Raw genomic sequence first — 16,860 nt, forward strand, 5'->3', positions numbered from 1 at the left:
TAAGGGGTAGTGGGTTAGGGTTAAGGTTAGGGTAAGTGTTAGAGGGTTATTTGGTTAAGGGGTAGTGAGTTAGGGGTTAGTGGGTTATTTGGTTAAGGGGTAGTGGGTTAGGGTAAGAGGGTTATTTGGTTAAGGGGTAGTGGGTTAGGGTAAGAGGGTTATTTGGTTAAGGGGTAGTGGGTTAGGGTTAGAGGGTTATTTGGTTAAGGGGTAGTGGGTTAGATGTCAGTGGGTTATTTGGTTAATTAAGGGGTAGTGGGTTAGGGGTTGGTGGGTTATTTGGTTACGGGGTAGTGGGTTAGGGTTCAGGTTAGGGTTAGAGGGTTATTGGGTTAAGGGGTAGGGGGGTAGGGGTTAGTGGGTTAGGGTTAGGTTTAAATAGCACTCCCTTTAGATTAGGGAATGCAAAATATATTACCTATAGTTAGTAAATGGTTTATAAGGACTGTTAACATGGTTTACAAGGACTGTTAACATGGTTTATAAGGAATGTTAACATGGTTTATAAGGACTGTTAACATGGTTTATAAGGACTGTTAACATGGTTTATAAGGACTGTTAACATGGTTTATAAGGACTGTTAACATGGTTTATAAGGACTGTTAACATGGTTTATAAAGGACTGTTAACATGGTTTATAAGGACTGTTAACATGGTTAATAAGGACTGTTATTAACCTGGATTATAAGGACTGTTAACATGGTTTATAAGGACTGTTAACATGGTTTATAAGGACTGTTAACATGGTTAATAAGGACTGTTAACATGGTTTATAAGGACTGTTAACATGGTTTATAAGGACTGTTAACATGGTTTATAAGGACTGTTAACATGGTTTATAAGGACTGTTAACATGGTTTATAAGGACTGTTAACATGGTTTATAAAGGACTGTTAACATGGTTTATAAGGACTGTTAACATGGTTAATAAGGACTGTTATTAACCTGGTTTATAAGGACTGTTAACATGGTTTATAAGGACTGTTAACATGGTTTATAAGGACTGTTAACATGGTTAATAAGGACTGTTATTAACCTGGTTTATAAGGACTGTTAACATGGTTTATAAGGACTGTTAACATGGTTTATAAGGACTGTTAACATGGTTTATAAGGACTGTTAACATGGTTTATAAGGACTGTTAACCTGGTTTATAAGAACTGTTAACATGGCTTAGAAGGACTGTTAACATGGCTTAGAAGGACTGTTAACATGGTTTAGAAGGACCGTTAACATAAAAGGTTACCAAATGGATAGTTATGAGAGTATTTCTCTTGTACATATAATTTTTATTCATTTTTTAATTATTTTATTTCACCTTTATTTAACCAGGTAGGCCAGTTGGGAACAAGTTCTCATTTTCAACCGAGACCTGGCCAAGACAGAGCAAAGGGGTGCGACAAAAACAACACAGATTTACACATGGGATAAACAGATGTACAGTCAATAACAGAATAAAAAATCTGTATACAGTGTGTGCAAACGAAGTAAGGAGGTAAGGCAATAAATTGGGCCAATAGTGGCGAAGTAATTACAATTTAGCAAGTTTACACAGGAGTGATATTTGTGCAGATGAGGATGTGCAAGTATAAATACCAGGGTGCAAAAGAGCAGAAAAACAAAAACAAATATGAGGATGAATTTTCTGTCCAAAAGGGGTTTGTGTGCGGTATAGCAAGGTTCCTCGCCTTTCTCTTCTTAACAGGATGTACAGGTTGAAATTCCAGGATGTTGCCTTCTCATTGGCTCAGGTTTCTATATTGACCCTGGACTTCATTTCACTGTGTTAGTCCCAAATGGCACCTAATTCCCAACATAGTGCACTTGTTTTGATCAGGGCACTATGGAAAGTACTGTACTGTACTACATTTGGGACTCATTCAATTCACAGCATGACTCACATCAACTCATTAAAATGGAGTTTTCACTCCTCTCCTCCAAGGGTTAGTGTTTAGTTTTCACTCCTCTCCTCCAAGGGTTAGCGTTTAGTTTTCACTCCTCTCCTCCAAGGGTTAGCGTTTAGTTTTCACTCCTCTCCTCCAAGGGTTAGCGTTTAGTTTTCACTCATCTCCTCCAAGGGTTAGCGTTTAGTTTTCACTCCTCTCCTCTCCTTCAAGGGTTAATGTTTAGTTTTCACTCCTCTCCTCCAAGGGTTAATGTTTAGTTTTCACTCCTCTCCTCCAAGGGTTAGTGTTTAGTTTTCACTCCCCTCCTCTCCTCCAAGGGTTAGTGTTTAGTTTTCACTCCTCTCCTCTCCTCCAAGGGTTAGTGTTTAGTTTTCACTCCTCTCCTCCAAGGGTTAGCATTTAGTTTTCACTCCTCTCCTCCAAGGGTTAGTGTTTAGTTTTCACTCCTCTCCTCCAAGGGTTAGTGTTTAATTTTCACTCCTCTCCTCTCCTCCAAGGGTTAGTGTTTAGTTTTCACTCCCCTCCTCTCCTCCAAGGGTTAGCATTTAGTTTTCACTCCTCTCCTCCAAGGGTTAGTGTTTAGTTTTCACTCCTCTCCTCCAAGGGTTAGTGTTTAGTTTTCACTCATCTCCTCCAAGGGTTAGCATTTAGTTTTCACTCCTCTCCTCTCCTCCAAGGGTTAGCGTTTAGTTTTCACTCCTCTCCTCCAAGGGTTAGCGTTTAGTTTTCACTCCTCTCCTTTCCTTCAAGGGTTAATGTTTAGTTTTCACTCCTCTCCTCCAAGGGTTAATGTTTAGTTTTCACTCCTCTCCTCCAAGGGTTAGTGTTTAGTTTTCACTCATCTCCTCCAAGGGTTAGCATTTAGTTTTCACTCCTCTCCTCTCCTCCAAGGGTTAGTGTTTAGTTTTCACTCCTCTCCTCTCCTCCAAGGGTTAGCGTTTAGTTTTCACTCCTCTCCTCTCCTCCAAGGGTTAGCGTTTAGTTTTCACTCCTCTCCTCTCCTCCAAGGGTTAGCGTTTAGTTTTCACTCCTCTCCTCTCCTCCAAGGGTTAGCGTTTAGTTTTCACTCCTCTCCTCTCCTTCAAGGGTTAGCATTTAGTTTTCACTCCTGTCCTCTCCTCCAAGGGTTAGCGTTTAGTTTTCACTCCTCCTCTCCTCCAAGGGTTAGCGTTTAGTTTTCACTCCTCTCCTCTCCTTCAAGGGTTAGCATTTAGTTTTCACTCCTCTCCTCTTCTCCAAGGGTTAATGTTTAGTTTTCACTCCTCTCCTCTCCTCCAAGGGTTAGCGTTTAGTTTTCACTCCTCTCCTCTCCTTCAAGGGTTAGCATTTAGTTTTCTCTCCTCCAAGGGTTAATGTTTAGTTTTCACTCCTCCAAGGGTTAGTGTTTAGTTTTCACTCCTCCAAGGGTTAGCATTTAGTTTTCTCTCCTCCAAGGGTTAGTGTTTAGTTTTCACTCCTCTCCTCTCCTTCAAGGGTTAGCATTTAGTTTTCTCTCCTCCAAGGGTTAGTGTTTAGTTTTCACTCCTCTCCTCTCCTCCAAGGGTTAATGTTTAGTTTTCATTCCTCTCCTCTCCTCCAAGGGTTAGCGTTTAGTTTTCTCTCCTCCAAGGGTTAGTGTTTAGTTTTCACTCCTCTCCTCTCCTCCAAGGGTTAATGTTTAGTTTTCACTCCTCTCCTCTCCTTCAAGGGTTAGCATTTAGTTTTCTCTCCTCCAAGGGTTAGTGTTTAGTTTTCACTCCTCTCCTCTCCTCCAAGGGTTAGTGTTTAGTTTTCACTCCTCTCCTGCAAGGGTTAGTGTTTAGTTTTCACTCCTCTCCTCTCCTTCAAGGGTTAATGTTTAGTTTTCACTCCTCTCCTCCAAGGGTTAATGTTTAGTTTTCACTCCTCTCCTCCAAGGGTTAGTGTTTAGTTTTCACTCATCTCCTCCAAGGGTTAGCATTTAGTTTTCACTCCTCTCCTCTCCTCCAAGGGTTAGCGTTTAGTTTTCACTCCTCTCCTCTCCTCCAAGGGTTAGCGTTTAGTTTTCACTCCTCTCCTCTCCTCCAAGGGTTAGCGTTTAGTTTTCACTCCTCTCCTCTCCTCCAAGGGTTAGCGTTTAGTTTTAACTCCTCTCCTCTCCTCCAAGGGTTAGCGTTTAGTTTTCACTCCTCTCCTCTCCTTCAAGGGTTAGCATTTAGTTTTCTCTCCTCCAAGGGTTAATGTTTAGTTTTCACTCCTCCAAGGGTTAGTGTTTAGTTTTCACTCCTCTCCTCTCCTTCAAGGGTTAGTATTTAGTTTTCTCTCCTCCAAGGGTTAGTGTTTAGTTTTCACTCCTCTCCTCTCCTCCAAGGGTTAATGTTTAGTTTTCATTCCTCTCCTCTCCTCCAAGGGTTAGCGTTTAGTTTTCTCTCCTCCAAGGGTTAGTGTTTAGTTTTCACTCCTCTCCTCTCCTCCAAGGGTTAATGTTTAGTTTTCACTCCTCTCCTCCAAGGGTTAGTGTTTAGTTTTCACTCCTCTCCTCCAAGGGTTAGTATTTAGTTTTCACTCCCCTCCTCTCCTCCAAGGGTTAGTGTTTAGTTTTCACTCCTCTCCTCTCCTCCAAGGGTTAGTGTTTAGTTTTCACTCCTCTCCTCCAAGGGTTAGCATTTAGTTTTCACTCCTCTCCTCCAAGGGTTAGTGTTTAGTTTTCACTCCTCTCCTCCAAGGGTTAGTGTTTAGTTTTCACTCCTCTCCTCTCCTCCAAGGGTTAGTGTTTAGTTTTCACTCCCCTCCTCTCCTCCAAGGGTTAGCATTTAGTTTTCACTCCTCTCCTCCAAGGGTTAGTGTTTAGTTTTCACTCCTCTCCTCCAAGGGTTAGTGTTTAGTTTTCACTCATCTCCTCAAGGGTTAGCATTTAGTTTTCACTCCTCTCCTCTCCTCCAAGGGTTAGCGTTTAGTTTTCACTCCTCTCCTCCAAGGGTTAGCGTTTAGTTTTCACTCCTCTCCTTTCCTTCAAGGGTTAATGTTTAGTTTTCACTCCTCTCCTCCAAGGGTTAATGTTTAGTTTTCACTCCTCTCCTCCAAGGGTTAGTGTTTAGTTTTCACTCATCTCCTCCAAGGGTTAGCATTTAGTTTTCACTCCTCTCCTCTCCTCCAAGGGTTAGCGTTTAGTTTTCACTCCTCTCCTCTCCTCCAAGGGTTAGCGTTTAGTTTTCACTCCTCTCCTCTCCTCCAAGGGTTAGCGTTTAGTTTTCACTCCTCTCCTCTCCTCCAAGGGTTAGCGTTTAGTTTTCACTCCTCTCCTCTCCTCCAAGGGTTAGCGTTTAGTTTTCACTCCTCTCCTCTCCTTCAAGGGTTAGCATTTAGTTTTCACTCCTGTCCTCTCCTCCAAGGGTTAGCGTTTAGTTTTCACTCCTCTCCTCTCCTCCAAGGGTTAGCGTTTAGTTTTCACTCCTCTCCTCTCCTTCAAGGGTTAGCATTTAGTTTTCACTCCTCTCCTCTTCTCCAAGGGTTAATGTTTAGTTTTCACTCCTCTCCTCTCCTCCAAGGGTTAGCGTTTAGTTTTCACTCCTCTCCTCTCCTTCAAGGGTTAGCATTTAGTTTTCTCTCCTCCAAGGGTTAATGTTTAGTTTTCACTCCTCCAAGGGTTAGTGTTTAGTTTTCACTCCTCCAAGGGTTAGCATTTAGTTTTCTCTCCTCCAAGGGTTAGTGTTTAGTTTTCACTCCTCTCCTCTCCTTCAAGGGTTAGCATTTAGTTTTCTCTCCTCCAAGGGTTAGTGTTTAGTTTTCACTCCTCTCCTCTCCTCCAAGGGTTAATGTTTAGTTTTCATTCCTCTCCTCTCCTCCAAGGGTTAGCGTTTAGTTTTCTCTCCTCCAAGGGTTAGTGTTTAGTTTTCACTCCTCTCCTCTCCTCCAAGGGTTAATGTTTAGTTTTCACTCCTCTCAAGGGTTAGCATTTAGTTTTCTCTCCTCCAAGGGTTAGTGTTTAGTTTTCACTCCTCTCCTCTCCTCCAAGGGTTAGTGTTTAGTTTTCACTCCTCTCCTGCAAGGGTTAGTGTTTAGTTTTCACTCCTCTCCTCTCCTTCAAGGGTTAATGTTTAGTTTTCACTCCTCTCCTCCAAGGGTTAATGTTTAGTTTTCACTCCTCTCCTCCAAGGGTTAGTGTTTAGTTTTCACTCATCTCCTCCAAGGGTTAGCATTTAGTTTTCACTCCTCTCCTCTCCTCCAAGGGTTAGTGTTTAGTTTTCACTCCTCTCCTCTCCTCCAAGGGTTAGCGTTTAGTTTTCACTCCTCTCCTCTCCTCCAAGGGTTAGCGTTTAGTTTTCACTCCTCTCCTCTCCTCCAAGGGTTAGCGTTTAGTTTTAACTCCTCTCCTCTCCTCCAAGGGTTAGCGTTTAGTTTTCACTCCTCTCCTCTCCTTCAAGGGTTAGCATTTAGTTTTCTCTCCTCCAAGGGTTAATGTTTAGTTTTCACTCCTCCAAGGGTTAGTGTTTAGTTTTCACTCCTCCAAGGGTTAGCATTTAGTTTTCTCTCCTCCAAGGGTTAGTGTTTAGTTTTCACTCCTCTCCTCTCCTTCAAGGGTTAGCATTTAGTTTTCTCTCCTCCAAGGGTTAGTGTTTAGTTTTCACTCCTCTCCTCTCCTCCAAGGGTTAATGTTTAGTTTTCACTCCTCTCCTCTCCTTCAAGGGTTAGCATTTAGTTTTCTCTCCTCCAAGGGTTAGTGTTTAGTTTTCACTCCTCTCCTCTCCTCCAAGGGTTAGTGTTTAGTTTTCACTCCTCTCCTGCAAGGGTTAGTGTTTAGTTTTCACTCCTCTCCTCTCCTTGAAGGGTTAATGTTTAGTTTTCACTCCTCTCCTCCAAGGGTTAATGTTTAGTTTTCACTCCTCTCCTCCAAGGGTTAGTGTTTAGTTTTCACTCATCTCCTCCAAGGGTTAGCATTTAGTTTTCACTCCTCTCCTCTCCTCCAAGGGTTAGTGTTTAGTTTTCACTCCTCTCCTCTCCTCAAGGGTTAGCGTTTAGTTTTCACTCCTCTCCTCTCCTCCAAGGGTTAGTGTTTAGTTTTCACTCCTCTCCTCTCCTCCAAGGGTTAGCGTTTAGTTTTAACTCCTCTCCTCTCCTCCAAGGGTTAGTGTTTAGTTTTCACTCCTCTCCTCTCCTTCAAGGGTTAGCATTTAGTTTTCACTCCTGTCCTCTCCTCCAAGGGTTAGCGTTTAGTTTTCACTCCTCTCCTCTCCTCCAAGGGTTAGTGTTTAGTTTTCACTCATCTCCTCCAAGGGTTAGCATTTAGTTTTCACTCCTCTCCTCTCCTCCAAGGGTTAATGTTTAGTTTTCACTCCTCTCCTCTCCTCCAAGGGTTAGCGTTTAGTTTTCACTCCTCTCCTCTCCTTCAAGGGTTAGCATTTAGTTTTCTCTCCTCCAAGGGTTAATGTTTAGTTTTCACTCCTCCAAGGGTTAGTGTTTAGTTTTCACTCCTCCAAGGGTTAGCATTTAGTTTTCTCTCCTCCAAGGGTTAGTGTTTAGTTTTCACTCCTCTCCTCTCCTTCAAGGATTAGCATTTAGTTTTCTCTCCTCCAAGGGTTAGTGTTTAGTTTTCACTCCTCTCCTCTCCTCCAAGGGTTAATGTTTAGTTTTCATTCCTCTCCTCTCCTCCAAGGGTTAGCGTTTAGTTTTCACTCCTCTCCTCTCCTTCAAGGGTTAGCATTTAGTTTTCTCTCCTCCAAGGGTTAGTGTTTAGTTTTCACTCCTCTCCTCTCCTCCAAGGGTTAGTGTTTAGTTTTCACTCCTCTCCTGCAAGGGTTAGTGTTTAGTTTTCACTCCTCTCCTCCAAGGGTTAATGCTTAGTTTTCACTCCTCTCCTCCAAGGGTTAGTGTTTAGTTTTCACTCCTCTCCTGCAAGGGTTAGTGTTTAGTTTTCACTCCTCTCCTCTCCTCCAAGGGTTAGTGTTTAGTTTTCACTCCTCTCCTCCAAGGGTTAGTGTTTAGTTTTCACTCCTCTCCTCTCCTTCAAGGGTTAGTGTTTAGTTTTCACTCCTCTCCTCCAAGGGTTAGTGTTTAGTTTTCACTCCTCTCCTCTCCTTCAAGGGTTAATGTTTAGTTTTCACTCCTCTCCTCCAAGGGTTAGTGTTTAGTTTTCACTCATCTCCTCCAAGGGTTAGCATTTAGTTTTCACTCCTCTCCTCCAAGGGTTAGTGTTTAGTTTTCACTCCTCTCCTCCAAGGGTTAGTGTTTAGTTTTCACTCCTCTCCTCCAAGGGTTAGTATTTAGTTTTCACTCCTCTCCTCCAAGGGTTAGTATTTAGTTTTCACTCCTCTCCTCCAAGGGTTAGTATTTAGTTTTCACTCCTCTCCTCCAAGGGTTAGTGTTTAGTTTTCACTCCCCTCCTCTCCTCCAAGGGTTAGTGTTTAGTTTTCACTCCCCTCCTCTCCTCCAAGGGTTAGTGTTTAGTTTTCACTCCCCTCCTCTCCTCCAAGGGTTAGTGTTTAGTTTTCACTCCTCTCCTCTCCTCCAAGGGTTAGTATTTAGTTTTCACTCCCCTCCAAGGGTTAGTATTTAGTTTTCACTCCCCTCCTCTCCTCCAAGGGTTAGTGTTTAGTTTTCACTCCCCTCCTCTCCTCCAAGGGTTAGTGTTTAGTTTTCACTCCCCTCCTCTCCTCCAAGGGTTAGTGTTTAGTTTTCACTCCTCCTCTCCTCCAAGGGTTAGTGTTTAGTTTTCACTCCCTCCTCTCCTCCAAGGGTTAGTGTTTAGTTTTCACTCCCCTCCAAGGGTTAGTATTTAGTTTTCACTCCCTCCTCTCCTCCAAGGGTTAGTGTTTAGTTTTCACTCCCCTCCTCTCCTCCAAGGGTTAGTGTTTAGTTTTCACTCCCCTCCTCTCCTCCAAGGGTTAGCATTTAGTTTTCACTCCCCTCCAAGGGTTAGTATTTAGTTTTCACTCCCCTCCAAGGGTTAGTATTTAGTTTTCACTCCCCTCCTCTCCTCCAAGGGTTAGTGTTTAGTTTTCACTCCTCTCCTCTCCTCCAAGGGTTAGTGTTTAGTTTTCACTCCCCTCCTCTCCTCCAAGGGTTAGTGTTTAGTTTTCACTCCCCTCCTCTCCTCCAAGGGTTAGTGTTTAGTTTTCACTCCCCTCCTCTCCTCCAAGGGTTAGTGTTTAGTTTTCACTCCCCTCCTCTCCTCCAAGGGTTAGTGTTTAGTTTTCACTCCTCTCCTCCAAGGGTTAGTATTTAGTTTTCACTCCCCTCCTCTCCTCCAAGGGTTAGTGTTTAGTTTTCACTCCCCTCCTCTCCTCCAAGGGTTAGCATTTAGTTTTCACTCCCCTCCAAGGGTTAGTATTTAGTTTTCACTCCCCTCCTCTCCTCCAAGGGTTAGTGTTTAGTTTTCACTCCCCCCCTCTCCTCCAAGGGTTAGCATTTAGTTTTCACTCCTCTCCTCTCCTTCAAGGGTTAGTATTTAGTTTTCACTCCCCTCCTCTCCTCCAAGGGTTAGTATTTAGTTTTCACTCCCCTCCTCTCCTCCAAGGGTTAGTGTTTAGTTTTCACTCCCCTCCTCTCCTCCAAGGGTTAGTATTTAGTTTTCACTCCCCTCCAAGGGTTAGTATTTAGTTTTCACTCCCCTCCTCTCCTCCAAGGGTTAGTGTTTAGTTTTCACTCCCCTCCTCTCCTCCAAGGGTTAGTATTTAGTTTTCACTCCCCTCTACTCCTCCAAGGGTTAGTGTTTAGTTTTCACTCCCCTCCTCTCCTCCAAGGGTTAGTATTTAGTTTTCACTCCCCTCCAAGGGTTAGTGTTTAGTTTTCACTCCCCTCCTCTCCTCCAAGGGTTAGCATTTAGTTTTCACTCCCCTCCAAGGGTTAGTATTTAGTTTTCACTCCCCTCCTCCCCTCCAAGGGTTAGTGTTTAGTTTTCACTCCCCTCCAAGGGTTAGTATTTAGTTTTCACTCCCCTCCTCTCCTCCAAGGGTTAGTGTTTAGTTTTCACTCCCCTCCTCTCCTCCAAGGGTTAGTGTTTAGTTTTCACCCCTCTCCTCTAAGGGTTAGTATTTAGTTTTCACTCCCCTCCTCTCCTCCAAGGGTTAGTATTTAGTTTTCACTCCCCTCTACTCCTCCAAGGGTTAGTGTTTAGTTTTCACTCCCCTCCTCTCCTCCAAGGGTTAGTGTTTAGTTTTCACTCCTCTCCTCCAAGGGTTAGTATTTAGTTTTCACTCCCCTCCTCTCCTCCAAGGGTTAGTGTTTAGTTTTCACTCCCCTCCTCTCCTCCAAGGGTTAGCATTTAGTTTTCACTCCCCTCCAAGGGTTAGTATTTAGTTTTCACTCCCCTCCTCCCCTCCAAGGGTTAGTGTTTAGTTTTCACTCCCCTCCAAGGGTTAGTATTTAGTTTTCACTCCCCTCCTCTCCTCCAAGGGTTAGTGTTTAGTTTTCACTCCCCTCCTCTCCTCCAAGGGTTAGTGTTTAGTTTTCACTCCTCTCCTCCAACGGTTAGTGTTTAGTTTTCACTCCCCTCCTCTCCTCCAAGGGTTAGCATTTAGTTTTCACTCCCCTCCAAGGGTTAGCATTTAGTTTTCACTCCCCTCCTCTCCTCCAAGGGTTAGTGTTTAGTTTTCACTCCCCTCCTCTCCTCCAAGGGTTAGTGTTTAGTTTTCACCCCTTTCCTCCAAGGGCTAGTATTTAGTTTTCACCCCTCTCCTCCAAGGGTTAGTGTTTAGTTTTCACTCCCCTCCTCTCCTCCAAGGGTTAGCATTTAGTTTTCACTCCTCTTCTCCAAGGGTTAGTGTTTAGTTTTCACCCCTCTCCTCCAAGGGTTAGCATTTCGTTTTCACTCCTCTCATCCAAGGGTTAGCGTTTAGTTTTCACCCCTCTCCTCCAAGGGTTAGCATTTAGTTTTCACTCCTCTCATCCAAGGGTTAGCGTTTAGTTTTCACTCCTCTCCTCCAAGGGTTAGCGTTTAGTTTTCACCCCTCTCCTCCAAGGTGAGTTGACTGAAAAGAAATATCAGAAATATGGCTTGCTCTGCATTTCAGTTCTGAATGTCAATTCTTTACAACATGCAACTGCCTGAGTCAATCTATTCCTATTCAGGTTCTAACGATGATTTACTTAGACTTTGAACTTACACTAAATAACTTTATTTTCCAGACAGAAACATAAATCACCCAAAGTTATCTTTTATCTCCTTGGATATTTACTATGGCGAGGTCAGTCTCTCTCTATTGGTCCATAATGAAGATACATGCAAAATCATTTGTTCAAGAAGATGTATGTCAAATTATTATTTCCTGTGGAAGATGTAGTAGGGAAGATTTGACCGAGCTGCCGCTGTGACAGTCCTCCACATAGGGGTGGGTGGTGGGTGGGAGCTGCCGCTGTGACAGTCCTCCACATAGGGGTGGGTGGTGGGTGGGAGCTGCCACTGTGACAGTCCTCCACATAGGGGTGGGTGGTGGGTGGGAGCTGCCACTGTGACAGTCCTCCACATAGGGGTGGGTGGTGGGTGGGAGCTGCCACTGTGACAGTCCTCCACATAGGGGTGGGTGGTGGGTGGGAGCTGCCACTGTGACAGTCCTCCACATAGGGGTGAGTGGTGGGTGGGAGCTGCCACTGTGACAGTCCTCCACATAGGGGTGGGTGGTGGGTGGGAGCTGCCACTGTGACTGTCCTCCACATAGGGGTGGGTGGTGGTGGGAGCTGCGGCTGTGACAGTCCTCCACATAGGGGTGGGTGGTGGGTGGGAGCTGCTGCTAGCTGGCAGAAGGAGAGGGTGGCGGGTGGATGGGCGGATGAAGAAGAGGGATAGAAGGGGGATGGAGGGTGTCAAGGCAGAATTACTCCTCATTACAGGGGTGAGAGAGCCAGTAAATCAAATGCCACTGCAGCTGCAACGTTCCCCCATCATCAGTCAAAATCCCACCCTTAACACATACTTGTGCTACATGACTGCTTGCTAGACTTCTACTAAAAAGGTACTATGTCTGTCCCCGCCAAGCTTATGAACAGGGCCAGCCTGACTAATTCTGTAGATGTGTGGCCGACTGACGCAGAGGAGCAGAGGAAACCACCTCTAATGGACAACCCTTAGTTGGATTTGGAACGGCTTGATTGGGGATTTCTCGAGCCAACCGTTTCATATTGGTTATCATGAATGGTGTATGGGCAACAATACCCGGACATTGTCCAGATACAGATGTTGTTGCTTTGATTAAGAAGGTGGCAGTCCCTGCATGCTGCCGGCCATGTCCTCGACATCCTCCACATCCTCCACTTCCTCCACGTCCTCCACTTCCTCCACTTCCTCCACGTCCTCCACTTCCTCCACTTCCTCCACATCCTCCAAATCCTCCACTTCCTCCACGTCCTCCACTTCCTCCACTTCCTCCACATCCTCCACGTCCTCCACATCCTCCACTTCCTCTACGTCCTCCACGTCCTCCACATCCTCCACTTCCTCTACATCCTCCAAATCCTCCACTTCCTCCACGTCCTCCACTTCCTCCACATCCTCCACTTCCTCCACGTCCTCCACTTCCTCCACGTCCTCCACGTCCTCCACTTCCTCCACATCCTCCACTTCCTCCACGTCCTCCACTTCCTCCACTTCCTACACGTCCTCCACTTCCTCCACGTCCTCCACATCCTCCACTTCCTCTACATCCTCCACTTACTCCACATCCACCACTTCCTCCACATCCTCCACTTCCTCCACATCCTCCACATCCGCCACTTCCTCCACGTCCTCCACGTTCTTCACTTCCTCTACATCCTCCACGTCCTCCACATCCTCTACATCCTCCACATCCGCCACATCCACCACTTCCTCCACATCCTCCACTTCCTCCACATCCTCCACATCCGCCACTTCCTCCACTTCCTCCACGTTCTCCACTTCCTCCACGTCCTCCACGTCCTCCACATCCTCTACACCCTCCACTTCCTCCACTTCCTCCACATCCTCCACATCCGTCACATCCTCCACATCCTCCACGTCCTCTACATCCTCCACGTCCTCCACGTTCTCCACATCCTCCACGTCCTCCACGTTCTCCACTCCCTCCACGTCCGCCACATCCTCCACATCCTCCACGTCCTCTACGTCCTCCACGTCCTCCACGTTCTCCACGTCCTCCACGTCCTCCACGTTCTCCACTTCCTCCACGTCCTCCACGTCCTCCACTTCCTCCACGTTCTCCACTTCCTCCACATCCTCCACTTCCTCCACTTCCTCCACATCCTCCACATCCCCCACTTCCTCCACATCCTCCACTTCCTCCACGTCCTCCACTTCCTCCACGTCCTCCACGTCCTTCACTTCTTCCACATCCTCACAACACAAAACGGCATGTTGCAACACCTTGACATTGTCGTGGTACGCAGTGAAAAACGATGTCTCAGTTCATTAGGCCCTGCTCCGTCCCATTATGCATCCGCGCCGTGTTGTGCCGTGCTACCTACAAGCCCCATTGCCATTTATTTCACATCCGGCCAGATGAAACGGCTGATATTAACAATCTGCTACCCTACCACCTTGATATGTCCCTCTCTCTGTGTAGGGTCTCAAATGGAATCCTATTCCCTATGGACTCTGGTCAAAAGTAGTGCACTATATAGGCAATAGGGTGCCATTTGGTTCGGACTCTCTGTCTCATATCAACCCAGCATACAATGGCAACCTGGCAGCATCCAGCATCCCACCACAACCATTTGTTATTGTGTGTCACGTTTCAGGAGGCAATTAATGAGTTGTAGCAGAAGCTTTGTGGTACGGGTAATTTGAGCCATCAGTTTCATTTGTTATTTACAATTGCCAATTAAGAGCTAAACCTGCAGTGTCTGGTCTCCCAGCCAGTCACCAATTACTCTACAGCCCACCTCTGTGACCTTCTGGCTGGGAGGGAAAGGGGAGCTAGGGGATGAGACACGCATGCGTCCATCAGGATGTTAGTCGTCCAAGCCATCTGCTGTTGTCTACTTCTCTCTTACTAGCAGTCCTGGGTTCAAATACTATTTGAAATCCTTTCAAACACTTTAGCCAGGGCTTGATTGAGTCAAATGGAAACAGTGATCTAGTCCATTTGTCACTCCAGGCAGACAGTTAAAGGATTTGAAAAAATGAAAATACTATTTGAACCCAGGTCTGCCTACCAGACAAGACAAGATGAGAGTGAGTAGTCGGTCCTCTGGCTCTGTCACCACCACCAGACTAATAGCAATGGTCTCCGTGAGCTTAAACTTCTACCAGGGATTAAATTCCTCCTCTCTGATTTCCTTCAGTTTTCTTTTACTGAGAGTAATTTCCCCTCAGAATGAAACAAGGAAGGAAGGGAGCGTGTTGACCTTAAAGGATCAGGCATTGAAATGTACTTCGCCGGGTGCCCCAACACACACAAATTAACAGTGGGACTCGAGATTTCAATTCTTCATCAGGGTCCTGAGAACAAAATAAATAAATAAATAAAATAAACGGAGTCTTATGTCCCCCTAAATAAACTTTACAACTGTAAAAACTAAATATATGCAACTTAAACCAAAGCAGTACTATTGTGATCGGAATGAAATAGCCATAATTAGAATAGATTCAAGTTCAGGGTCCCCTCCATTGGCTGGATACATAGAGGCTTTCAAACGTCAGAAAACATGAAGACATACAAACCTTCTGCGATGTTGCTTTTAAAGACATAGTTTTCATACTATGGACATTACCTTGTGGGGGTGGTGGAGATGTTTATTGATTCTTAATAAACCATTGTCAAAATACACGCAGAGCTCTGCTCATGAACAAATGTGTAGGAAGGTTTATTTTTCCAGAGAGGTTATTGTACATATGGGTCATTGAGACCTCTATTGTCCCCTGTGGTGGAAGTAAAATATATTCAGATGGAAGCAGCATGTCCAGGTTCTGTCGTTCTGTCGTATGCTGGCAATAAAATACCACCCAAGGTTGTCTTGTGTCTAACTGGTGATTGAAACATGCTCTCATCTTCCTCTATGGTTGTGTCCTCCTCGGTTTCTAGGTTACTCATAACTTCTATTGGGGATGTAGGTTGTCAATAGCAACTGCTCAAATTAAGGAGGATGCTTCTGAACCTTTAATATATGTACAGTGGCAAGAACAAATATGTGAAGCCTTTGGAAATACCGGAATACCGAATACCGAAGGAAATACCGGAATACCGAATACCGAAGGAAATACCGGAATACCGAATACCGAAGGAAATACCGGAATTTCTGCATAAATTGGTCCTAAATTCTGATCTGGTATTCATCTAGGTCACAACAATAGACAAACACAGTCTGCTTAAACTAATGACACACAAATAATTATACGTTTTCATGTGTTAATTGAACACACCGTGTAAACATTCACTGCGTAGAGTGGCTAAAGTATGTGAACCCTTGGATTTAATAACTGGTTGACACTCCTTTGGCAGTAATAACCTCAAACAAATGTTTTCTGTAGTTACGGATCAGACCTGCACAACGGTCAGGAGGCATTTTGGACCATTTCTCTTTACAAAACTACAGCAATATTCTTGGGATGTCTGGTGTGAACTGCTCTCTTGAGGTCATACCACAGCATCTCAGTCGGGTTGAGGCGTACTTTCTTCTGTTTAATCCATTCTGTTCTTTGGGTCGTTGTTCTGTTGCATCACCCAACTTCTGTTGAGCTTCAATTGGCGGACAGACAGCCTTACATTCCTCTGTAAAATGTCTTGAAAAACTTGGGAAATCATTTTTCCATCGATGATAGCAAGCTGTCCAGGCCCTGAGGCAGCAAAACAGCCCCAAACCATGATGCTCCCTCCACCATACTTTACAGTTGGGATGAGGTTTTGATGTTTGTGCTTTGGCTTTTTTTCCCACACATAGTGTTGTGTTTTCCTTCCAAACAACTCAACAGTAATTTAATCTGTCCACAGAATATATTGCCAGTAGCGCTGTGGAACATTCAGGTGCACTTTTGCAAACTTCAGACTTGCAGCAATGTATTTTTTTGGACAGCAGTGGCTTCTTCCGTGATGTCCTCCCATGAACACCATTCTTGTTCAGTGTTTTACGTATTGTAGCCTTGTCAACAGAGATGGTAGAATTTTCCAGAGATTTCTGTAAGTCTTTAGCTGACACGAGGATTCTTCTTAACCTATTTGAGCATTCTGCGCTGTGCTCTTGCAGTCATCTTTGCAGGATGGCAACTCCTAGTAGCAACAGTGCTGAACTTTCTCCATTTATAGACAATTTGTGTTATCGTGGATTGATGAACATCAAGGCTTTTAGAGATACTTTTGTAACCCTTTCCAGCTTTATGCAGGTCAACAATTGTATTCTTAGTTCTTCTGAGATCTCTTTTGTTCGAGGCATGGTTCACATCAGGCAATGCTTTTTGTGAAAAGCAAACTCAAATGTTGTGAGTTTTTTATAGAGCAAGGCAGTTCTAACCAACATCTCCAGTCTCGTCTCATTGATTGGTCTCCAGGTTAGCTGACTCCTGACTCCAATTAGCTTTTGGAGAAGTCATTAGCCTAGGGGTTCACTAACTTTTTCCAACCTACACTGTGAATGTTTAAATGATCTTTTCAATGTAGACAAGAACAATACGTTAATTTATGTGTTATTAGTTTAAGCACACTATATTTGGCTCTTGTTGTGACTTAGATGAAGATTCAGATCAAATCTGATGACCAATTCACGCAGAAATCTAGATAATTCCAAAGGGTTCACATATTCTTTCTTGCCACTGTATAGAGCAATCACTTGTCAGTGATTAACAAGTAAAGTGTGTAGATTGATGAGGGACAAAACGATTGAATCCATTTTAGAATAAGGCTGTAACGTAACAAAATGTAACAAAATGTGGAACAAGTCAAGGGGTCTGAATACTTTCCAAATGCACTGTATATCTATTTCTCATATTAAAACAAACAACTATGTTTTAGGTGAGAAACAGGCATTGGTCTGAAGCTGAAAAATAAAGAAAATTCACTGGAATATATACTCCATGATCAAAACTGGTGAGTTT

Source organism: Oncorhynchus gorbuscha, linkage group LG23, assembly GCF_021184085.1.
Source record: "Oncorhynchus gorbuscha isolate QuinsamMale2020 ecotype Even-year linkage group LG23, OgorEven_v1.0, whole genome shotgun sequence".
NCBI classification, from domain to species: domain Eukaryota; kingdom Metazoa; phylum Chordata; class Actinopteri; order Salmoniformes; family Salmonidae; genus Oncorhynchus; species Oncorhynchus gorbuscha.